Source organism: Cornus florida, unplaced genomic scaffold, assembly GCF_030987335.1.
Source record: "Cornus florida cultivar Cherokee Brave unplaced genomic scaffold, ASM3098733v1 CherokeeBrave_3.0.0_Hap2_Chr04, whole genome shotgun sequence".
Taxonomy (NCBI): Eukaryota; Viridiplantae; Streptophyta; class Magnoliopsida; order Cornales; family Cornaceae; genus Cornus; species Cornus florida.
The window spans coordinates 44,162,993-44,188,155 of record NW_026775574.1 but is presented as its reverse complement, the minus strand read 5'-3'; positions in this window follow the sequence as shown (position 1 = coordinate 44,188,155).

Below are 25,163 nucleotides of genomic sequence, written 5' to 3'. Positions count from 1 at the left end.
GCCCCAAGGGCAAAATGGTCATTTGTGAAAATATAAAATCGGGTGCTACCGAGCACACCACTGGGAAGACAGCGAAAAGTTAATCAAGTTAGACTCAAAAATCACTTGATTCGGAGTCCAGATGAAAGAGAAAAGTCAAATCAAAGTTTTGACGTCGCCGCAGCCGTGAATAGTGTTTTGATAGCAATGAATAGTAACTTGTGCAAAATGCTGAAATTCGTGTGCCTTTTTAAGGCACTAAAGGATGTTTTTCTAGAAAAACACGAAGAAGAAGCCACCCTCAAAATAATTTTTCCAAGCTGACCATGTCGAAAGAAAATTTTATTTTTGACGTGAAATCCCCAAAATGCCCTTACAACAGACTTTTCTAAATAGTGCAAGCGCACACAGGAAATCAGATTTGATGCGGGGTTTTCGGGTCCGAGATGACATTTTCTGGAAAAATGTTGTGAAGAAACCCCCCCTAAAATAACGTTTTCTATGTGACCATGATAAGACCAGAATTTAGTTTCGAAGGAAATTCTCAAATGCCCCTAGATTAGTTTAGGCCAAGAGGGTTAAAAAGTTGCTACATGCGTAGCAGAAAACTAAACTTTGTAAGGGATTTTCGGTACCAAGATGACATTTTCTGGAAAAACACGAAGAATAAATTCCCCCAAAAATAATGTTTTTTACCCGACCATGTTGAAAGAAGAAAAAAAAATGGGCTGTGAAATGCCCAGAATGCCCCTGATCAGTCTAGGCCAAAAATAAGGAAAATGCAATTTTGTACCAAGTGTTCATTTGACCCTAAATGCATTTCTAGGCTAAAATGATTATGCACGCAAACGTATTTCGTATTTTTAAGCACGCGGGAATGGTCTGTGGCTCTCAAAAATGGCCGATGCAAAATACGACCCCCCGACGGCCAAAAATGGCGAAAATGAACTCAAAATGGAAAATTTGAAATGCAAAAATATTAAAAGGTTTCAAATTACCATTTGGCCCTTGGCTACATTTCATACATGATTAATGAGACTCTATAAAAGAATAAAAACCGAATTCCCACACCCGATACAAAAGTAATGAAGCAATGACTTATGAATTTCCAATATTTTCATAACATTTCATGAAATCAAGAATTAAATAAGATACAATATAAATGTCATTGGCCTTGGGTCTCATCTCACACAAGTCAAATACATCGTAAAAGGTGTACTTATGTACACATTACATATATGGAATCAAAGATACAAGTTTTGACATACAAAGCTACAAATAGGATTTCATGCCAACATTTTCATGAAAATGGTACTTCAAGTCTACGAAACTTCCATGGCTTAGTGTGCATCCCGAATCAAGGTCCTTGTACCTGAAAAATGTCCCCACTACGTAGGTGAGTAACATAAAGCTACTCGTAGGAGATGAGTATGCATCGACCTAGCATTATACAATTATATCACCTTAAGGTGAAACATGGCAAAGAGACTCATGCCGCATAACATTTATGTCAAGATGAGACTCAAGGAACATCTTAAGCTACCTTAGATCTTTTCTATCATAAATCACACCATTCATGCAATTTAAACAATATAGAAGCATGTTATACAAAGCAACAAGATATAAATTCTCAAAGTCCTTAACTTGAAATCTAAAGCACGAAAACAACTTAAGTAGATCATGCCATCTAACGTTTATGTTCTAAATGAATCTATAGGCTCATTCTGAAGCTACATTTGAACATTAAAACACAAATCACAATATCGATGCAATTTAACCAATATTGGAACTTCCAATACAACGCATAAAGCATGATTTCTCAAAGTTAACATCTTGAAGCTCAAAATAGGAAATCATGTAAGGAACAATAAGTTACGATATCATCTAGTTATCAACTTAAATGAAATATGAAATCAAACAAAGTGGATACTTGGACATCACGCCGGATCAGACTGACACCATAGTTACTTTAGGGTTACTAGCCCATGGGTAACCTCCCTATGTGTGCAATAGACTGTAGTGGGATAATCCCCCATACTAGAACCATGTCCTAGCCGTAGTCAAACAACAACATCCCCAAGTTTCCAAAATTAATAAGTTATACAACAACGTATATATCAATATGTATATACAAGATAATTAACTATCTACCATGCACAACCGAATTTGGAAACACATACAATACATGCTTTAAGTCCACAACTACTAAGGCATGACAAATGTCGAATCTTCAGTGTGCGATTCGTTATACGCTATAACAATATATCTGAACATTAAAATCATAAACTCATGAATCTAATACAAGTCCAAAATCATAATTTAAGCATATAACCAATGTCAAACACATGATTAAATCATTAACGCTATAGAAACGGAAATTAATTAAATAAACTAATTAATTTATCTAAGTTTCAAATCTCAATCAACTAATCCCTAATTAACACATGTGAAACAACATTGCATGGCCATTACATACATCTATTTAAAATCTTAATTAATCCAATAGAACAACAAAGTAGAATTTAATTAAATCATGATAATTAAATCTCTAACTTCTAAAGCAACTTCAAATGGCCCCAAATCAATATATGCTAGTAAACAAGTCCTAATTATTTCAAATATCAAGTTTAAAACTCAATTAAGCCAATGGAACCCTTAAATCGATTTTAATTAATTCATTTAATTAAAATCTCTAGATTTTCATACTCATCCAAATGCTCCAAAATTAAAGTATGTTAAAGAGCATGCCAAGGATTAATTTAATAGCCTATCACAAGTTAATTTCATGCAAGGTACGACCATGAGAATTAATCTTTCACAAAAGAAAAATATTAAATAAAAGTTGCAATTATTATTCAAATGACCCAAATTTAATATATGTCAACAACCATACCAGGGCCAAATTTACTAGCATGCTATACTTTCATTCTAAGTTATACATATCCGTGAAAATTAAATCCTATACAAGGAAAATAATTAAATTAAATTCTAAGATTAATACAAGACATGCATACAAGTGGCATAAGCTTATAAAATCATCAATACAACATAAATAAAAGCCTAAGATATCCTCTAATTCAATTTGAGATGAAAATCTCAAAAGCCAACAAAATGAAACGGCTCCGAATTCGACAATACTTAGGGGTTTTGTCGGGGACGATGTCGTGAACATTAAACTCCAAAGAGGACCTACCAAAATCCTAACTTGACCTCAAACCCGAACTCAAAAATTGGCCAAAAATGGGTTTTAATAAGGGGGAAAGATGCGCGTAGTCAAGACAAATACGAAACACAAAGGCACTATGACTTTTTAACAAAGGGAAGAAGGTTTAATGGAGAGAATGCCATGGCAGCTTCTGGTCATGCATGAAGAGAGGGGAAGATGACTTTTTAATTTTATAACCCCCTATTAATAGGAAAACCCTAAAAGTGCCCCAAAAGGGCTTCGCCGTGTCCGGAAAAGTGGAATTTCAACAGACGCGATCAAACGGCAAAACTCTGTGAACAAAAAAGAACTGAAATGAGAAAATATGAATAACGGAAGAAACGACATCAAAAATTGAGTCCCGAACAGAGAGATATGCTGAACAAGTTCGGCAGAAACCGGGGCCAGAAACCCTAAAACTGGAGAAAAATGACCAGAAGGAAATTCTAAAAGTACACAACTCGATGAAATGTGAAAATGAATCTTGTACGATGATCCAGACTCAAAACGAAACATTTTTGCAATAACTTCCATTAATTACATAATGACACCTCCAAAAAGTGAAAACTGCACTAATGACCCAAAATGAAAATATCTTCCAAAAATATTTTCTTAAAAATCCCTGAAATAAAATATCTTCAAAAGATATTTATGAAAAAAACCCCAAGAAAAGAAAAAGATTCTGAAAAACTATGCATCCATACCCTTATGGACACCAACAGCAACCAGAGTACTTTACTGCAAAAGTAAAGATACGTATTTCGTGGAAACAACTTAAAATGAAGATACATGAAGTCAAAAACCAACTCCGAGCACAGAAAGTGAGGTTGTGTCAAAAAGTGACAAACGGGGAATAGACAAAATAGGGAAAAGGACGAAAAATGAATAGTGTCTAAGAGGTGAAAATATGGAAATGACTCGGTCCTTAAAGGAAGTTGTCAATCCAAGGGAAAGAGTCTCAGAAACCATTTCTGAGCACTCAAGATGATACTAAGCATCAAGAAACAGAACTAGGAAAAGAAAATTAAACGAAAAAAATTTATCCGTAAAATTTGAGAAAAAGGAAAGGGTTGAAAATGACCGCGATCATTACAACCTACCCTCCTTAAAGGAATTTCATCCATGAAATTAGGAACATCCGAGGAGAACCAAACTAAGACTGAATGCATGGTCAAATAAAGAACAGACCATAAGGTGCTAAAGGGTAACTCCAAAAGCCTGGAGATCATCCGAAGGAAAACGAAAACCAAGAACTGAGAGATAACTCCCCAAACGAATCGGTATATTAATTCAATGTTAATAACCGAAAGAATCCCAAGATAACCACAAGTCAGATCAAAACAGATGGCTAAGAATGCAATGGCAATACGAACAATAACCAGAACTGGCCCACACTTACTCGTAAGTAAGGTAGCATGACAGTATAAGGTACTAGTTCATAATATGACCCCAACAGATCAACTCAGAAAAAAACTTTTCGGTACAAATGACATCAATGTCAAAAATGATTATTACCGAAAGCACTACGGAAACCAAACATCTACGAGAGTTGGGGTAGCTAATCCCAAAACTCTAACAATAATGTCATTGGTACCGTTACGCTTAAGGCCTTAAATCCCTAACACTGGCATAACTAACGACCCCCACATCTGAAAATGTAACAATAACAACACCAGTCCCGAATCCACAGCCTGACGAGTCTGTACCCTCAAGCTAATGGATTGGACCTACCAAACCAAAAACCTATGTATCGATCTGAAGTAGACCTACCGTAAGGCTACATACAGAAGACAAAACGCTGGGTCAAAATCCTTATAGTGGATAGCTAAAATCTCAAAATGCAAGTCTACAATGTAGCTCACATATCTCTATCCCAACAACCAAGGTCACAAAACCCAACATAAGTGCAGGAAAGATGAATCAGTGTAAACCAAATACTCACATAGTGCATACTCGAAAAAATTAAATGACATAAATCAAATAATATCATAGTACTAAACACACAGTACACATAAGTTAAACCAAATAAACCACTTATCACATAGGGGTCAAACAAATAGCGATGCGCTATACCCCACCAACGGCATAAACATGGTAAGCAGATACTGTATAAGCAACGTATCATGTACATCTTCATACAACTACCACATAGTCATAAATCCAATACATGTTTCTAAGGCATGCCCATAAACAATGGTGTTCATAAACATGTAAAAGTGACCATACAAATGGCAAGTTCGTAAAATCAAAATAAATGAATGGAGTGCCTCTCAAAAGGAACAACCTCTCAGAAAAGGTAACACAAAACCTGGATGAGTCCAATCTCTCACTACGAGGAAAGGAATCATTCCCCCTAATGACCACTAAGGTCTCCTAAACATAGAGTCAGCATGTTTTTCCCAAGACCAGCTCATTCCCTGATGGAATCCCAACACTACACGAAACAAGGCAACAACAAAATGGACAGCCCCAAGGCTAACCGTTACAAGACATCAACGAGAAAACCCTCAAACCAAGATGCCAATGAGCTAGATAGGAACTCTACAGGATTCTACTAGAACCCTAACACAACGCCCCCCCTAAGTCTCCAATGACAAGGGAGAGTAATTAATTGCACCAACACAATTAATTACACGAAACCACTCACATCCTAACCGTAGCCAGTAAAAGCTAACCAAGGCAATACAAGAAGGATACTAGGTCAACACACCCATCTAAATCCCGAAACCATCGCCCTAAGAAGACAAGACATGAGAACCTTACCCGGAGGCTCACAAAGCAACTTCCCAACTCCTAAGGAAGGATTCGAGTTAGTCCTGACTAATCGTCCCACAACGCTAAAAACAAAGACCTCAAAGACATCATGACGTCAAGACCACTATGAAGTCCTAAGAGATGATACCGACACCTCCAACGCCACTATGACCACATCATAAAAAGACGAAATAAAATGAGACGAAACGGTGCCTTCGTGGCCTATGTCTCATCTCGCCAGACGGATACTACAACCCTACGCTCACTTGGGCCCTAACAAGAATACTCTTCGCAAGTCAAGACTGTAACGCTATATGCGTGGAAAGGAAATGAGATCAACAATAATACGAGTTATTATGATCGAATGCAACTCAGACTATGAATGTACCAAACACAAAGCAAGACAGGGTATGCAACATACGGTCATGCTAAAGCAATCAGAGAAAGCTGTTTAAACAATTAAGCACTAAAGCAAATAAGCGTACATGTCAAACAAAGATGCTCTTAAACACACAAGCATTTAGGCATATAGACATGTCATAATACCAAACGTGTTATCAAGAAACACATAAACATGTTATAATACTGGACCATGTTAATAAATAGCATATACACACGTATAACATAGCAACAAAAACATGATATACCAAAACCCGTCGTCCAGGGTATTCAAACCTAAGAGCTCTGATACCACCTGTGACAACCCTGGTTTTTCAAGCCAGTGCGTCCTGTGATGAACCAAAGATTGACCCGATAACGGATCCAGATGCGGAAGCAAGAAAATAAGACAACGGTCTCCCAAGGCATAACACACCTCTAAGACACTTTGATGAACTTCCATGAGGTCGTGAAACTCAATGAGAACTAACGCGGAAGCAAAAGATCAAAAATATGACAAATAAGCCCCAAGGGCAAAATAGTCATTTTACATGGAAATGACGTCTCTAGAATGTGTATTATTCCCGAGACACATCCATGACTTCCTGTGAAGTCACGGAACTTAAAAGAAAGTAGCAAAAGCGAATTATAAAAAAACTGGACAAAAATAGCCCCAAGGGCAAAATGGTCATTTATGAAAATATAAAATCGGGTGCTACCGAGCACACCACTGGGAAGACAGTGAAAATTTAATCAGGTTAGACTCAAGAATCACTTGATTTGGAGTCCGGATGGAAGAGAAAAGTCAAAACAAAGTTTTGACATCGTCGCGGCCGTGAATAGTGTTTTGACATCAATGAATAGTAACCTGTGCAAAATGCTGAAATTCGTGTTCCGTTTTGAGGCACTAAACGACGTTTTCTGGAAAAATACAAAGAAGAAACCCCCTCAAAATAATTTTTCCAAGGTGACCATGTTGAAAGAAAAATTTATTTTTGATGTGAAATCCCCAAAATGCCCTTACAACAGACTTTTTCAAATAGTGCAAGTGTGCACAGGAAATCAGATTTGATGCGGGGTTTTCGAATCCAAGATGACATTTTCTGGAAAAATTTTCTGAAGAAACGCCCCCTAAAATCACGTTTTTTATGTGACTATGTTAAGATTAGAATTTAGTTTCCAAAGGAAATTCCAAAATGCCCCTAGATCAGTTTCAGTCAAGAGGGTTAAAAAGCTGCTACATGCATAGTAGAAAACTGAACTTTGCAAGGGATTTCCGGTACCAAGACTATATTTTCTAGAAAAATACGAAGAAGAAACTCCCTCTAAAATTATGTTTTCTACCCGACCATGTCGAAAGAAGAAAAAAAAAAAAATGCACTGTGAAATGCCCAGAATGCCCCTGATCAGTCTAGGCCAAAAACCAGGAAAAAATAACTTTGCACCAAGTGTTCATTTGACCCTAAATGCATTTATAGGCTAAAATGGTTATGCACGCAAACATATTTAGTGTTTTTAAGCATGCGGGAATGGTCCGTGGCTCTCAAAAATAGCCGATGCAAAATACGACCCCCCGACGGCCAAAAATGGCGAAAATGAACTCAAAATGGAAAATTTGAAATTCAAAAATATGAAATGGTTTCAAATTACCATTTGGCCCTTGGCCACACTTCATAAATGATTAATGAGACTCTATGAAAGAATAAAAACGGAATTCCCACACCCGATGCAAAAGTAATGAAGCAATGACTTATGAATTTCCAATATTTTCATAACATTTCATGAAATCAAGAATTACATAAGATTCAATATAGATGTCATTGGCCTCTGGCCTCATCTCACACAAGTCAAATACAGCATAAAAGGTGTACTTATGTACACATTACATATATGCAATTAAAGATACAAGTTTCGACATACAAAGCTACAAATAGGATTTCATGCCAACATTTTCATGAAAATGATACTTCAAGTCTACGAAACTTCCATGGCTTAGTGTGCATCCCGAATCAAGGTCCTTGTACCTGAAAAATGTCCCCCCTATATGGGTGAGTAACATAAACCTACTCGTAGGAGATGAGCATGCATCGACCTAGCATTTCACAATCATATCACCTGAAGGTGAAATATGTTAAAGAGACTCATGCCACCTAACGTCTATGTAAAGATGAGACTCAGGGAGCATCCTATACTACTTTAGATCATTTCTAGCATAATTCACATCATTCATGCAATTTAAACAATATAGAAGTGTAATGACCCAGATTTCTCAACCCGGTGCGTTAGTGATGAATCGAAAGTTGACCCAATAACGGACCCGAAATGCGGAAGCGAAGGAAGCCAAATGACCTCAAGAGATGTACGTCATCCCTATGGCCCCAAAATGACACTCCATGAAGCCATGGAACTCAAATGAGCCAAGCAAATGAAGCAAGAATGCCTAACCCGAAAAGAGATGAACTAAGGGCAAAATGATCATTTCTCACTGAAAAAGGTGCCATCGTGCACACCATTGGAAGGACAACGAAAAATGAACAAAATTAGACTCAAGAATCATCTGATTCTGAGTTCGGGCAGAAAAGATATGAAATTCCAACACCCGATGCGAAAGTTATGAAGCAATGACTTAACATTTTCCAATATTTTCATAATAAACTTTGAAAACAAAAGTGCATAGAAACTGAGATACATGTCATTAGCCTCTGGCCTCATCTCATACATGTTAAATACATTGAAAAGAGTGCACTTACATACATTTTACATATACGAATCAACAAATACAAGTTTAAACAAATAAGGCTACAAAGAGGCATCTTATACTAACACTTGCATAAAATAGAAACTTAGAAACTGTAAGCCATCCAGGAGCAATGGAATCTCCAAATCCTGAGTCCGGTACCTGAAATATGCCCTAGTATCGTAGGAGTGAGTAACATAAAGCCACTCGTAGGAGATGAGCATGCATCGACATAGCATTTTACATTTTATCACCTTATGGTGAAACATGTTAAAGGGGCTCATGCCACCTAACGTCTATGTCAAGATGAGACCCAGGGAGCATCCTAAGCTACCTAGATCATTTCTATCATAATCACATTGTTCATGTAATTCAAACAACATGGAAACATGTTATACAAGGCAACAAGATATAGATTCTCAAAGTCTTCAACTTGAAATCCAAAATACGAAAACAACAAGTGTGGGTCATGCCACCTAACGTCTATGTTCAAAATGAATCTATAAGGTCATTCCTAAACTACATTTGAACATCAAAACACAAATTATGATATCGATCCAATTTAACCAACAATGGAACTTCCAATACAACACATGAAGCATGCTTTCACAAAGCTACATCTTAAGCTCAAAATAGGAAATCAAATAAGGAACAACAAGTTACGATATCATCTAGTTATCAACTTGAAATGAAATACAAAATCAGACAAAGTGGATACTCGGACGTCACGCAGGATCAGACAGATAACATAGTTACTTTAGGATTACTAGCTCATAGGTAACCTCCCTATGTGCGCACTAGACTGTACAGAGGGACAATCCCTCGTACTAGAACCAAGTCCTAGCCGTAGCCAAACAACGACATCCCCAAGTTTCCAAAATCAACAAAATATGCAACAACGTATATATATCAACATGTATATACAAGATATCAGCTATTTACCAAGCACAATCCAAATTTTGGAAACTTATACAATACACGCTCAAAATTCACAACTACTATGGCATGTAAGATGTCAAATACAAAGTGTGCAATTCCTTACACATAGCAACAATAAATTCAATAAGGAAAAGTAATCAAGTGATCAAGTGAACATACATCAAATCAAGTGAACATACATCAAATCCAAATCCATGATTTAAATCAAAATTCTCATGAATATAAAAGTAACAACTATGTTATCCAATACTCAAAAGTAATCAAGTGAACATACATCAAATCCAAATCCATGATTTAAATATAGAAACAACTTCCAAAATGCAATTAAATTCATGGAGTAATAAAGTAGAATTTAATTAAACATAAATAGTTAAATTCTCTAAATTCCAAGTTAATCCAAATAACCTCAATTTAATATATATTGAAAGACATGTCATGGTCATCATATATATAACATCAAATGACAAGTTAAGTGATTAAAACACTTAAAACAAAATTAATCAAGTTAATTAATTAATTTTCTCTAGATTTTTAAACAACTCCAAATGCCGTCAATTTAATCTATGTTAGAGAACATGCCAAGGCCTATTTAAATACCACATTACAACTTGATTTAATGCTTGATACAACCATGTGAATTAAACTTTCACTAAAGATAAATATTAAATAAAAGTTGTAATTCTTAATCAAATGATCCAAATTTAATATATGTTAACCAACATATCTAAGCATAATTTCCTAGCCTGTTATAATTCAAATCAAAGTTATACATCATCATAAATTTTAAATCTTATACAAAGAAATAAAAATTACTAGCTTTCTAGATTTGATACAAGGCATACATATATGTTGTATAATCATGGCAAACACAAAATACAACACGTAAATAATCCTAAAACATTCCCTACCTCTATTGGAAAGAAAATCCCAATTACCACCGAAATGAAATCGCCCCAAAATTTCGGTCCACAAAACAGATTTTTCAGCTTGCTACCTTCAACTTGTAAAATTCATAAAAAATTAAATTCTAAACCAAATTGAATGAATCTAAAGCCAACGAAAGATTAAGCACTATAATTTGATAATATCAATTTAGTTTAACAAAATATTTTCCCAATTGAAATAGTTTTGCCCCACAACTTTGAAACAAATTCTGCCCAGAAAACACATTTTCAGCCTGTAGCTTCCAACTTTGAAAATTCATGAAAAATTCATTTGACATCCAAATTGGGCAAACCTAATTTATTTTGGAAGTAAACATATGGGAGTGTAAAACTGGGAATTGAAGCCATGATCCAATGTCAAAAGGTTAGTGAAATAAATCATCTAAAAATATGTTTTCCAGCTGCAATAAAAACATGGACAGCAGATAGTTTCGGATTTTTAAAAAATTTTAGAAATGCTCTAAAATCGTGAAAAAATTCTGAGTAGTGTAAAACCCATGGGGAAAGTTCCAGTAAAAATTTAAAGGCAATTGAAGCAACACAGCTCCATATAAAAATTCATTTCTGGACCAAAAAGGAAAAGCTTCAAATTTCCAGCAACTTGCTTGCAACTTCAAAAATTCATAACTAATTCATTTTAAATCCAAATTACATGAAACCAAAACTAAATGAAAGCTAATTGAGTATATTTTCATATTCTATATTTAATTTGACAAGATTAATTTCAAGTTAAAATAGTTTAAGGGAAAAATATAAGTCCTTCTCTTCCATGCATGTAAAACACTCAATAATGACATAAAAATACTTTAAAATAATAGATCAATACCTCACTAGAGAATTGAATCTCTAGATACCAAAGCAAAACTAGGAGTTAGGCTAGATCCTTCAAGGGTTTTGAAGAGGAGGATGAGGGGAACAAAAAGTATTCCAAGCTTTATGGTCTAAAGTAAGTGGAAGGGCCTCAAAGATTAAGGTCAATGCCTAAGGCTTCAAGCTCCATCCATGGAGGCTAGGGTTTTCTTGTAAGGAATAGAATGAAATAATGTGGTTAAGTGTGAGTGGAGGATAAACGAGAAAAAGACAGAATGTGAATGGTGTTCGGAAAAATAAAATATGGAAATGACACAATCCCCAAAGAAAGTTGTCAATCCAAGGAAAAGAGTCTCGGAATCATTCCAGAGCACTCGAGACGACATCAAGTGATGAAAAACCGAACCCAAAAACTAAAAGACAATGGAAAAAAAAATATCCGTTAAAATTTGAGAAAAACAAAAGGAAGAAAAATGACCTGGTCATTACAACCTTCCCACCTTAAAGGGATTTCGTCCCCGAAATCTAGCCCCAACAAAACAAAAAAGCGAAACCAGGATAACTACGAAGTACATCTCTGAGTATCCCTCGCAACATGCTACGAAAGCAATCCCAAAAGTGAAGACAACGTACAACCCCATGTCATTCGCACCCACGTGCTCACGACAGGACAACCCCTCAAAAGAAAAGTGATCACATGGCCACAACATAAGTCAAAACTCACACACAGAACTTAAGGCCAGACGAGGGAACGGAAGACAACAATCGAAAGCATCCTTCCTAACGAACCATCATAAGGAACCAAAAACAACCACCAACAGAACTTTAAAATATCCATAAATCAAATAAAAGTACTAAACAAAGACGACATTGCAGTACGAATAGCAACCAGAACCTGCCCACGACGTACTCAAATGTGTGGTAGCAACGACAATTCCTAGTGCCCACCCACACTTACTCGTTAGTAAGGTAGTATCGACGGCAACTAGCACCCGCCCATAGCACACAACTTGTACGGTAGCATGACAGTATAAGGCACCAATTCATAACCTGCCCCTACTAGGTCTCCCCACAAAACCTCTCGATACAAATGACTTTAATGTCAAAAATGATCATTACCAAAAGCACTACGGAAACCAAAATTTTGTGAGAGTTGAGATATGGTCCAAAGATGTTCGGCCGGACCATCTTGGCCAATCCCAAAACTCTGACAACAATGCCATAGGTACCGCTACGCTTAAGGTCTTAAATCCTCAATACAAAAAGACCAACAATTTTAACATCTCAAAACACTACTATCAATAACATCAATTACAGATCCAAAGTCTGACAAGCAAAACAGCAACTCCAAAATCCCAAATATCATCCTAAAATAGATCAACTATAAGACTACTCACCGTAATCAAACATCGGATCAAAATCCTTATCACGGATAACTAGATCCTCGAAATACAAGTCCACGAAGTGGCACACACATCAAAATCTTGACAACCAAGGTCATAGAATGAGTCTCTCAAAATCGTACTTGACAACACCAAGCTAAATCAAAATTCCTCAATTTCAATGCATCTATAAACAACCACTGGAATTACGATTTCCTCAAGGCCATGCCTAGTCAGAACTAGGACGAGAAAACTCCACAAGCAAGCCATATCCAATAACGATCCTCTAAAACTCCTCCTAAGAGTCAACCACATCCAGGCCTCCAAAACTGGAACAAGTCTCCAAAAGACATTCTCAAAAGAGCATCGAGCTTACCTCACGAATCAAACAATCCTCAAAGATATGGACATAAGTCTCCGTAAAATGATCTCACACCAATTAACTCACTTGAGCACCACAACCGTCAACAACCACGGTAGGAACTCCCCAAGGGAAGACACGAAAGAAAGGGGACCACCAGTCCTAAAAAGGACAACACCACGACTCCATCTCTGAAATGAAAGACAACAAAGTCAACGACTTCACCCCCTACATGGAAGTAAGTCAACCAAAATCTATCAAATCCTCACCAAGGACTCAAGACAACAACGATGATCATCATGGACCAACCAACCCCAAAACAGTGCACAACGTAACGAAGGGAAGAGACTCACTCCTTGTGAAGTCCCTAACACGAACCAGGACAAAACCATTGTGGAAACCCGCATACAGACTACGTACGACCAAGGGAAACGAATGGGAAAAGCAAACCTGAAAGTTATGCATATGACAAGGAATGCAACTACCAGAAAAAAAATTTACTTACATAGATGAAAATCAAAAGCACATGTTGCACATCTCCATATAAACACAAAAGCATGTCATTAAAGCGCAGTAACAACATGGTATCTCGAAGCATATAAGAAAGGCATGTTATTGCCACAAAACAAGAAGGCAAACGTGGATAGACCTCCACCTACTCATGCATCACAATATCATAAATCATACTACTAACATGGTAGTAAATGAAACTGCAGAAAACAAAAGTGATGCAATAATGAACCCTATGGACATCGTGTCTAGAGTGCCTCGGTAAAAAGGAAGGACTAGTCCTAGCCATACCTTGACTCCAAAAACCAATGCAACAACAACCTGTCTCAAAACAAACGTGAGCCCTTACCATAATGGTAAGACTCTTACAATCCATCTCTGAATCTAAGGGTGACACTACAAGTGACACTAACAATGCAATGCTCTCTCTACCCCAAGCATCTATCAATCGACTTAACCCCAAAAGCGTCATCGCGCAAGGAGAACTCAAAGAAAATGGCAACTCTAGCCATACAATCAGACAACTAAATCGATCACTACGACTGATCCCCAAAACAACCATCATCATTATCGATCAAAAGGACTACACCTGTCGGAACAAAACCCAGTGCTGATTCCATCCAAACTGCACTCGTAGCTTGCCAGTATAGTAGCATGACAGTGCCATGCACCCACCCACAACGTACCTGCCCACGAAAATTGCAATCTCAGAGGAACCTTCCAAAATAACCAAGGATCCCAAAAGGTCCAAAACCTAACCATGGCCTAAAATCAACAAATCCAGTACTACGGTTATGCCAAATGGCTCACCCCACAAGAGCCTAAACAAAAGGTGTCTCTCCACCTACCTCAAAACTAACTCTAGGTCAATAACAACCTAAACTACAATACAACTGTGACTATAATCACCATCAACCTCAACTCGAGCCTCAATGACCAATCTCGTGTCATGCCAAATATGTAACATAGTTAGGCATGTACAAATCTGATCTAGAATACATCATATGTCATGCTCTTTACATAATAATTAAATCATGCTAAACAAATAGCATACCACATGTAGCACATAAGCACATAAACATGTTACCAAACCAAAACATGTTATCATGAAGCATATAAATACATAGAGCATGGCAACATAAGCATGATATGTACCTAAAACCCGTCGTCCAAGGTATTCAAACCTAGGAGCTCTGATACCACCTGTAACGACCCGAATTTCTCAACCCGGTGCGTTAGTGATGAACCGGAAGTTGACCCGATAACGGACCCGAAATGCGGTAGCGAAAGAAACCAAATGACCTCAAGAGATGTACGTCATCCCTATGGCCCCAAAATGACTCTCCATGAAGCCACGGAACTCAAATGAGCCAAGCAAATGAAGCAAGAATGCCTAACCTAAATAGAGATGAACTAAGGGCAAAATGGTCATTTCTCACCGAAAAGGGTGCCACCGTGCACACCATTGGAAGGACAACAAAAAATGAACAAAATTAGACTCAAGAATCGTCTGATTCTGAGTTCGGGCAGAAAAGATATGAAATTCTAACACCTGATGCGAAAGTTATGGAGCAATGACTTAACATTTTCCAATATTTTCATAATAAACTTTGAAAACAAAAGTGCATAGAAAATGAGATACATGTCATTGGCCTCCGGCCTCATCTCATACATGTTAAATACATTGAAAAGAGTGCACTTACGTACACTTTACATATACGAATTAACAAATACAAGTTTAAACAAATAAGGCTACAAAGAGGAATCTTTTGCTAACACTGCATAAAATAGAAACTTAGAAACTGTAAGCCATCCAAGGAGCAATGGAATCTCCAAATCCTGAGTCCTGTACCTGAAATATGCCCCAGTATCGTATGAGTGAGTAACATAAAGCTACTCATAGGAGATGAGCATGCATCGACCTAGGAATTTAACGATTTATCACCTTATGGTGAAACATGTTAAAGGGGTTATGCCACCTAACGTCTATGTCAAGATGAGACCCAGGGAACATCCTAAGCTACCTAGATCATTTCTATCATAATCACATTGTTCATGCAATTCAAACAACATGGAAACATGTTATACAAGGCAACAAGATATAGATTCTCAAAGTTTTCAACTTGAAATCCAAAATATGAAAACAACAAGGGTGGGTCATGCCACCGAACGTCTATGTTCAAAATGAATCTATAAGGTCATTCCTAAACTACATTTGAACATCAAAACACAAATTATGATATCGATGCAATTTAACCAACAATGGAACTTCCAATACAACGCATGAAGCATGCTTTCACAAAGCTACATCTTAAGCTCAAAATAGGAAATCAAATAAGGAACAACAAGTTACGATATCATCTAGTTATCAATTTGAAATGAAATACAAAATCAAACAAAGTGGATACTCGGACGTCACGCCAGATCAAACCGACAACATAGTTACTTTATGATTACTAGCCCATGGGTAACCTCCCTATATGCGCACTAGACTGTACAAAGGGACAATCCCTTGTACTAGAACCAAGTCCTAGCCGTAGCCAAACAACGACATCCCCAAGTTTCCAAAATCAACAAATTGTGCAACAATGTATATATATCAACATGTATATACAAGATATCAACTATTTACCAAGCACAATCCAAATTTTGGAAACTTATACAATACATGCTCAAATTTCACAACTACTATGGCATGTAAGATGTCAAATACAAAGTGTGCAATTCCTTACATAAAGCAACAATATATTCAATAAGGAAAAACATATTCTCATGAATATAAAAGGAACAACTATGTTATCCAATGCTCTAAAGTAATCAAGTGAACATACATCAAATCCAAATCCATGATTTAAATATAGAATAACTTCCAAAATGCAATTAAATCCATGGAGTAATAAAGTAGAATTTAATTAAACATTAATAGTTAAATTCTCTAAATTCCAAGTTAATCCAAATAACCTCAATTTAATATATATTGAAAGACATGTCATGGTTATCATATATATAACATCAAATGACAAGTTAAGTGATTAAAACACTTAAAACAAAATTAATCAAGCTAATTAATTAATTTCCTCTAGATTTTTAAACAACTCCAAATGCCGTCAATTTAATCTATGTTAGAGAACATGCCAAGGCCTATTTAAATACCACATTACAACTTGATTTAATGCTTGATACAACCATGTGAATTAAACTTTCACTAAAGATAAATTTTAAATAAAAGTTGTAATTCTTAATCAAATGATCCAAATTTAATATATGTTAACCAACATATCTAAGCATAATTTCCTAGCATGTTACAATTCAAATCAAAGTGATACATCATCATAAATTTTAAATCTTATACAAAGAAATAAAAATTACTAACTTTCTAGATTTGATACAAGGCATACATATATGTTGTATAATGATGGCAAACACCCAATACAACACACAAATAATCATAAAACATTCCCTACCTCTATTGGAATGAAAATCCCAATTACCACCGAAATGAAATCGCCCCAAATTTTCGGTCCGCAAAACAGATTTTTCAGCTTGCTACCTTCAACTTGTAAAATTCATAAAAAATTCAATTCTAAACCAAATTGAATGAATCCAAAGCCTAATGAAAGATTAAGCACTGTAATTTGATAATATCAATTTATTTTAACAAAATATTTTCCCAATTGAAACAGTTTTGCCCCACAACTTTGAAACAAATTCTGCCCAGAAAACACATTTTCAGCCTATAGCTTCCAACTTTGAAAATTCATGAAAAATTCATTTGACATCCAAATTGGGCAAACCTAATTTATTTTGGAAGTAAACATATGAGAGTGTAAAACTGGGAATTTAAGCCATGATCCAATGTCAAAAGGTTAGTGAAATAAATCATCTAAAAATATGTTTTCCAGCTGCAATAAAAACATGAACAACAGATAGTTTCAGATTTTTAAAAATTTTTAGAAATGCTCTAAAATCGTGAAAAAATTCTGAGTAGTGTCGAACCCATGGGGGATATTCAAGTAAAAATTTAAAGGTAATTGAAGCACTACAGCTCCATCTAAAAATTCATTTCCGGACCAAAAAGAAAAAGCTTCGAATTTCCAGCAACTTGCTTGTAACTTCAAAAATTCATAACTACTTCATTTTAAATCCAAATTACATGAAACCAAAACTAAATGAAAGCTAATTGAGTATATTTTCATATTATATATTTAATTTGATAAGATTAATTTCAAGTTAAAACAGTTTAAGGGCAAAATACAAGTCCTTCTCTTCCATTCATGTAAAACACTCAATAATGACATAAAAATACTTTAAAATAATAGATCAATACCTCACTAGAGAATTGAACCTCTAGATACCAAAGCAAAACTAGGAGTTAGGCTAGATCCTTCAAGTGTTTTGAAGAGGAGGATGAGGGGAACAAAAAGTATTCCAAGCTTTATGGTCTAAAGTAAGTGGAAGGGCCTCAAAGATCAAGGTCATTGCCTAAGGCTTCAAGCTCCATCCATGGAGGCTAGGGTTTTCTTGTAAAGAAGAGAATGAAATAATATGGTTAAGTGTGAGTGGAGGAAATAGAAATCCTCCACTCACTATGTGCTCTTACACCATGGTTAACACACATATCTATGGTCAATTGCACAAAAACCCTCCTTTAAAACCATAATCCCAAAGTGGCTCAAAGATATTTGCTAGACTAAATTGTGAACCTACACTTGTCACCAATCCATGGCTCATTCCTAGGCTTAATCCCACACCTACACTTGTCAACCATCCAAGCCAACAAGTGCACCAATCCTAGGCCAACAAGTGTGTGAATCCTCACCCTCCAAATGTCATCATCCAATACATTAAAGTGTTTCCACACAAATGTCAACAAGTGGACCAATGAGAGTGGGACACTTGTCACACTTTTCAAAAATTGCAGAAAGGTCCTTTTTGAAAATATCTTCCAAATTTAATTGCAAAATGGTCCCCAAGATGAAAAATAATTACTTTATTTAATTACACTAAAACCCCACAAGTTAAGAATAATTACACTAAAGTATGCATTAATGGCCCTTTATGAAAGAAGTAAGCAATCAACATGCTTTTCTAGAAAAGTAAAAATATCACTATCATGAAAATCAAATATCATGAATTCATGCAAAACCGAAATCAAATCCAAACACAAAAAGTGAGGTTGTGAAAGGAAAAAGGATAAACGAGAAAAAGACAAAATGTGAATGGTGTTTGGAAAAATAAAATATGGAAATGACACAATCCCCAAAGGAAGTTGTCAATCCAAGGAAAAGAGTCTCAGAAATCATTCCAGAGCACTCGAGATGACATCAAGTGATGAAAAACCAAACCCAAAAAGGAAAAGGCAACGGGAAAAAAAAAAATATCCTTTAAAATCTGAGAAAAAGAAAAGGAAAAAAAATGACCGGGTCATTACAAGAAGCATGTTATACAAAGCAACAAGATATAGATTCTCAAAGTCCTCAACTTAAAATCTAAAGCACGAAAACAACTTAAGTGGATTATGCCACCTAACGTCTATGTTTTAAATGAATCTATAGGATCGTTCCTAAGCTACAATTGAACATCAAAACACAAATCACAATATTGATGCAATTTAACCAATATTGGAACTTCCAATACAATGCATAAAGTATGATTTCTCAAAGTTAACATCTTGAAACTCAAAATGGGAAATCAAATATGGAACAACAAGTTACGATATCATCTAGTTATCAACTTGAAATGAAATGCGAAATCAAACATAGTGGATACTAGGACATCACGCCGGATCAGACTGACACCATAGTTACTTTAAGATTACTAGCCCATGGGTAACCTCCCTATGTGCACACTAGACTGTAGAGGGATAATCCCCCGTACTAGAACCATGTCATAGCTGTAGTTAAACAATGACATCCCAAAGTTTCTAAAATCAACAAGTTCTGCAACAACATATCTGTCAATATATATATACAAGATAATCAACTATCTACCATGCACAACCAAATTTGGAAGCACGTACAATATATGCTCTAAGTCCACAACTACTAAGGCATGAAAAATGTCGAATCTTCAGTGTGTGATTCGTTACACGCTATAACGATATATCTCAACATTGAAATCATAAACTTACAAATCTAATACAAGTCCAAAATCATGATTTAAGCATATAACCAATGTCAAACACATGATTAAATCATTAACACTATAGAAATAGAAATTAATTAAATAAACTAATTAATTTCTTTAAGTTTCAAATGTCAATCAAATGATCCCTAATTAACACATGTTAAATAACATTACATGGCCATAACATACATCCATTCAAAACTTAATTAAGCCAATGGAACAACAAAGTAGAATTTAATTAAATCATGATAATTAAATCTCTAACTTCTAAAGCAACATCAAATGGTCCCAAATTAATATATGCTAGTAAACAAGTCCTAGTCATTTGAAATATCAAGTTTAAAACTCAATTAAGCCAATGGAACCCTTAAATCGATTTTAATTAATTCTCTAGATTTTCATACTCATCCAAATGCTCCAAAATTAAAGTATGTTAAAGAGCATGCCATGGGAATTAATCTTTCACAAAAAAAAAAATATTAAATAAAAGTTGCAATTTTTATTCAAATTAACTAGATTTAATATATGTCAACAATCATACCAAGGCCAAATTTACTAGCATGCTATACTTTAATTCTAAGTTATACACATCCTTGAGAATTAAATTAAATTCTAAGATTAATACAAAACATGCATACAAGTCGTATAAGATTATAAAATTATCAATACAGCATAAATAAAAGCCTAAGACATCCCCTACCTCAATTTGAGATGAAAATCTCAAAAGCCACCAGAATGAAACGGCTCTGATTCCGACAATACTTCTAGGTTTTGTCAGAGACAACGTCGTGAACATTAAACTCCAAAGAGGACCTACCAAAATCCTAACTTGACCTCAAACCTGAACTCAAAAATTGGCCAAAAAGGGGTTCTAATAAGGGGAAAAGATGCGCGTAGTCAAGACAAACACAAAACGCAAAGGCACTATGACTTTTTAAGAAAGGGAAGAAGGTTTAATTGAGATAAGAAGGGTGGCAACCCCCCTTGGGCTGCCATGGTAGCTTTTGGGTGTGCATGAAGAGAGAGGAAGATAACTTCTTAATTTTGTGACCCCCTATTTATAGGAAAACCCTAAAAGTGCCCCGAAAAGGCGCCGCCAGGTCCGGAAAAGTGGAATTTGAGCAGACGCACTCAAACGGCAAAACTCTGTGAACAAAAAAGAACAAAAATGAAAAAATAGGAACAATGGAAGAAACAACATTAAAAATCGAGTCCCGAGTAGAGAGATATGCCCAGAACAAGTTCTGCGTCAACTAGGGCCAGAAACCTTGAAACTGGAGAAAAACAATCAGAAGGAAATTCTAAGAGCACACAACTCGACGAAATATGAAAATGAATCCTGTACGAAGATCCAGGCTCAAAAAGAGGCATTTTTTCAATAATTTTCATTAATTGCACAATGGCCCCTCCAAAAAGTGAAAACTGCACTAATGACCCAAAATGAAAATATCGTCCAAAAATATTTTCTTAAAAATCCCAGAAATAAAATATCTTCAAAAGATATTTATGAAAAGCACTCCAAGTAAATAAAAAGATTCTGAAAAACTATGCATCCATACCCCTATAGACATCGGGAGCAACCAAAGTACTTTACTGCTAAAGTAAAGAGACGTATTTCGTAGAAACCACTTAGAATGAAGATACATGAAGTCAAAATCCAACTCCGAGCACGGAAAGTGAGATTGTGCCAAAAAGTAACAAACGGAGAAAAGATAAAAAAGGGAAAAGGACGAAAAGTGAATAGTATCCAAAAAGTGAAAATGTCGAAATGACTCGGTCCTTAAAGGAAGTTGTCAATCAAAGGGAAAGAGTCTTGGAAAGCATTTTTGAGCGCTCAAGACGATACTAAGCATCAAGAAATAGAACTCGAAAAAGAAAATTAAACGAAAAAAATTTATCCGTAAAATTTGAGAAAAAGGAAAGCGAGGAAAATAACCTGGTCATTACAGTGACGAGAAACAGAACTCGGAAAACAAAATTAAACGAAAAAAAAATTTATTCATAAAATTTGAGAAAAAGGAAAGGAGGGAAAATGATCGAGGGTCATTACAACCTGCCCTCCTTAAAGGAATTTCGTCCCCGAAATTCGGAACATACCAAAAAAAGAATAGAGTAAGGACCGAACAAAAGGTCAAACCAAAGGACAGCTCATAAAGCACTGAAGGACAACTCTAGATGTCTCAAGATTAACTAAAGGAACGCAAAACCATGAACCGAGACAACACCTCATACGAATCGGCACGTTAACTAAACCTCAACCACCGAGAGAATCCCAAGACAACGAAATGTTGAATCATAATAAAAGAAGAGAGTGACAAGGCAGTACGAATAGTGACCAGAATCCACCCACACTTACTCGTCAGTAAGGTAGCATGACAGTGTAAGGCACTAGTTCATAACATACCCCCAACAGGTCAACTCAGAAAAACCTATCGATACGGATGACATCAATGTCGAAAATGATCATTACCAAAAGCACTACGGTAACCAGGCATCTGCGAGAGTTAGGGTAGCTAATCCCAAAACTCTAATAAGAATGTTATAGGCACCGCTACGCTTAAGGCCTTAAATCCTCAGCGCAAGTAGAGCCAGTAGCTCTTACATTGCAAAACACCCACGACACTCCCAGACCACGTCGTGAAGCCATGAAGGAAAAGGGAATGAAACGGTGCCTCCCTGGCCCGTGTCTCACTTCACCAGACAAGGACTGCGATTCTATGCTCACATAAGCCTTACTCGCATCAACCGTCAGACTAGGTCTTGAAACATCCAACCAACAAAATAGATAAGCAGGTTCCCGACATGGGTCCTTACAGAATGAATTTCTCCTATCCAAGGAAGAAACTTGTAAAACAAGAATGCATCCATGGGATGCGACAGATCTTAGGAGACAATGTCAAAACCAGATATAAAAGTAAACAGATAGCATGCAACATAGCAACGAACTATCTACTCATACAAGTAGTAAAATCACATAAAGCATGTCAGTGTATACAAGAGAAGAACGTAAAGCATGATGATATGCTGTATATAATAATGTCAAGATGAGCAAGCGTACACAATGTACTCAGGCAGACAAGCATATACTATATGCTAAACTAACAAGTAGGTACCATGTGCCAAGGTAAACAAGCATATATCATATGCTAAGACAGTCAAAGTAAGTTTCTAAACAAATTGCCATATAAGCAAACAGACAAGTTATCAAATCAAAACATGTTATCAAGAAGCCCGCAAGTACACGGTACGACAATACACGTGAATGAAAGGCGTAAGGTATGCCAACGTACGTCATATACGGTCATGCTAACATAAGCACGTAGACATGATATTACACTAGAACATGATAGCAACCCAGACCATGTTATCAGGAAGCATATATATACATAAAGCATGCTGAACAAATAGTTAATGTTTTAAAACACCCGAGCATGTGAACATGTTATCATATAAGACATGTTATCAAACAAGATATGTTATCAAGATACAAATAACATATCAAAGAAAAAAAATGTGAGCATGATATGCACCCAAAACCCGTCGTCTAAGGTATTCGAACCCGGATGCTCTGATACCACCTGTGGCGACCTTGGATTTTTCAACCTAGTGTGTGTCCTGTGATGAACCAAAAGATGACCCGATAACGGATTTGAAATGCAGAAGTAAAAGAAGCAAAATGGCCTTAAGAGATGTACGTCATCCCTAAGGCACCAAGATAACTCCTTATGCAGTCACGAAACTCAAATGAGCTAAGCAATGAAGCAAGAATGCCAAACTTGAAAAAAAATGAACTAAGGACAAAATGGTCATTTTACATTGAAATGGGTGCCACCATACACACCATTGGAAAGACAACAAAAAATGAATGAAATTAGACTCAAGAATTGCCTGATTCTGAGTCTGAACGGAAAGAATATGAAATTAAAACAAAGTGCCTTCTTCATTTAAGAGTTACCACGACCCTATCTTATTAAAACTGAAATAAGTCTCACTATAGGGAGTTTTGATGAGTGGTTGGTACCATTGGAAAGCTAATTCCAAGCTCTTCAACTTAGACTTAAGAACGACCAGATTTGGATCTAAAACGAATGAGATATGATCTCTTAAAGTTGGACCAACAAAGGTGTCCAAGGAAAAGATGAAGAAAATGGTTCCAGGGAGGGTCGGTCGACCGACAGCAAGGGTCAGCTGGCAGAAACTCAATCATTAGCCGACCGAACCTCAATGATCAGCCAGCCGAAACGATGTTTTTAATAAAAGGCCACTGGAATGGTCTCGAGGGCCTTGTCAGCCGGCTGACGGATCCTCATCAGCCGACCAACACATCTGCTACAGTAGAAAAAGCTACTGCAATGTGTGTGTGAGATGCTTGGTCCATCTCTAAGGCTATACATGCATTCCACATGATCCAAACAAGTTTGAAAACATTCCCTAGCCTCATTCAAGCATCTAAAACATACCTAAACAAGGAGGGACTTCAAATGACACCCCCATGCATGAATTTTTTTATAAAAATTCATAAAATCGCCCAAAAATTGGTCAAAAGTTGAAACTTAAGAGTTTTGTGAAAAGTGGACATGCACGCAAACGTAAAAGACATTTAAGACGTGTCCCAATAGTTAGCGGCCTCAAAATAACCCCAGTGCAAAATATGACCTCTCAACGGCCAAAAATGCCTTAAAATGCAATAAATGAAACCAAAATGCGAAACTTAGAACATAATGGTGTTTGTCCCTTGGCCACACCTCATGCATGATCATAGAGACTCTACGAAAGAAAAGGAATGGAATTCCCACGCCCGATACAACCATGGTGAAGCAATGACATGTGATTTTTCAATATTTTCATCGTAAACCTTGAAAACGAAAGTGCATAAAATACAAGATACATGTCATTGGCCTCCGGCCTCATCTCATACATGTCAAATACATTGAAAAGAATGTACTTATGTACACATTACATAAATAGGATCAAAGAATACAAGTTTAGACATACATGACTATGAAAATGGCAATTCATGCTAACATTTGCATGAAAT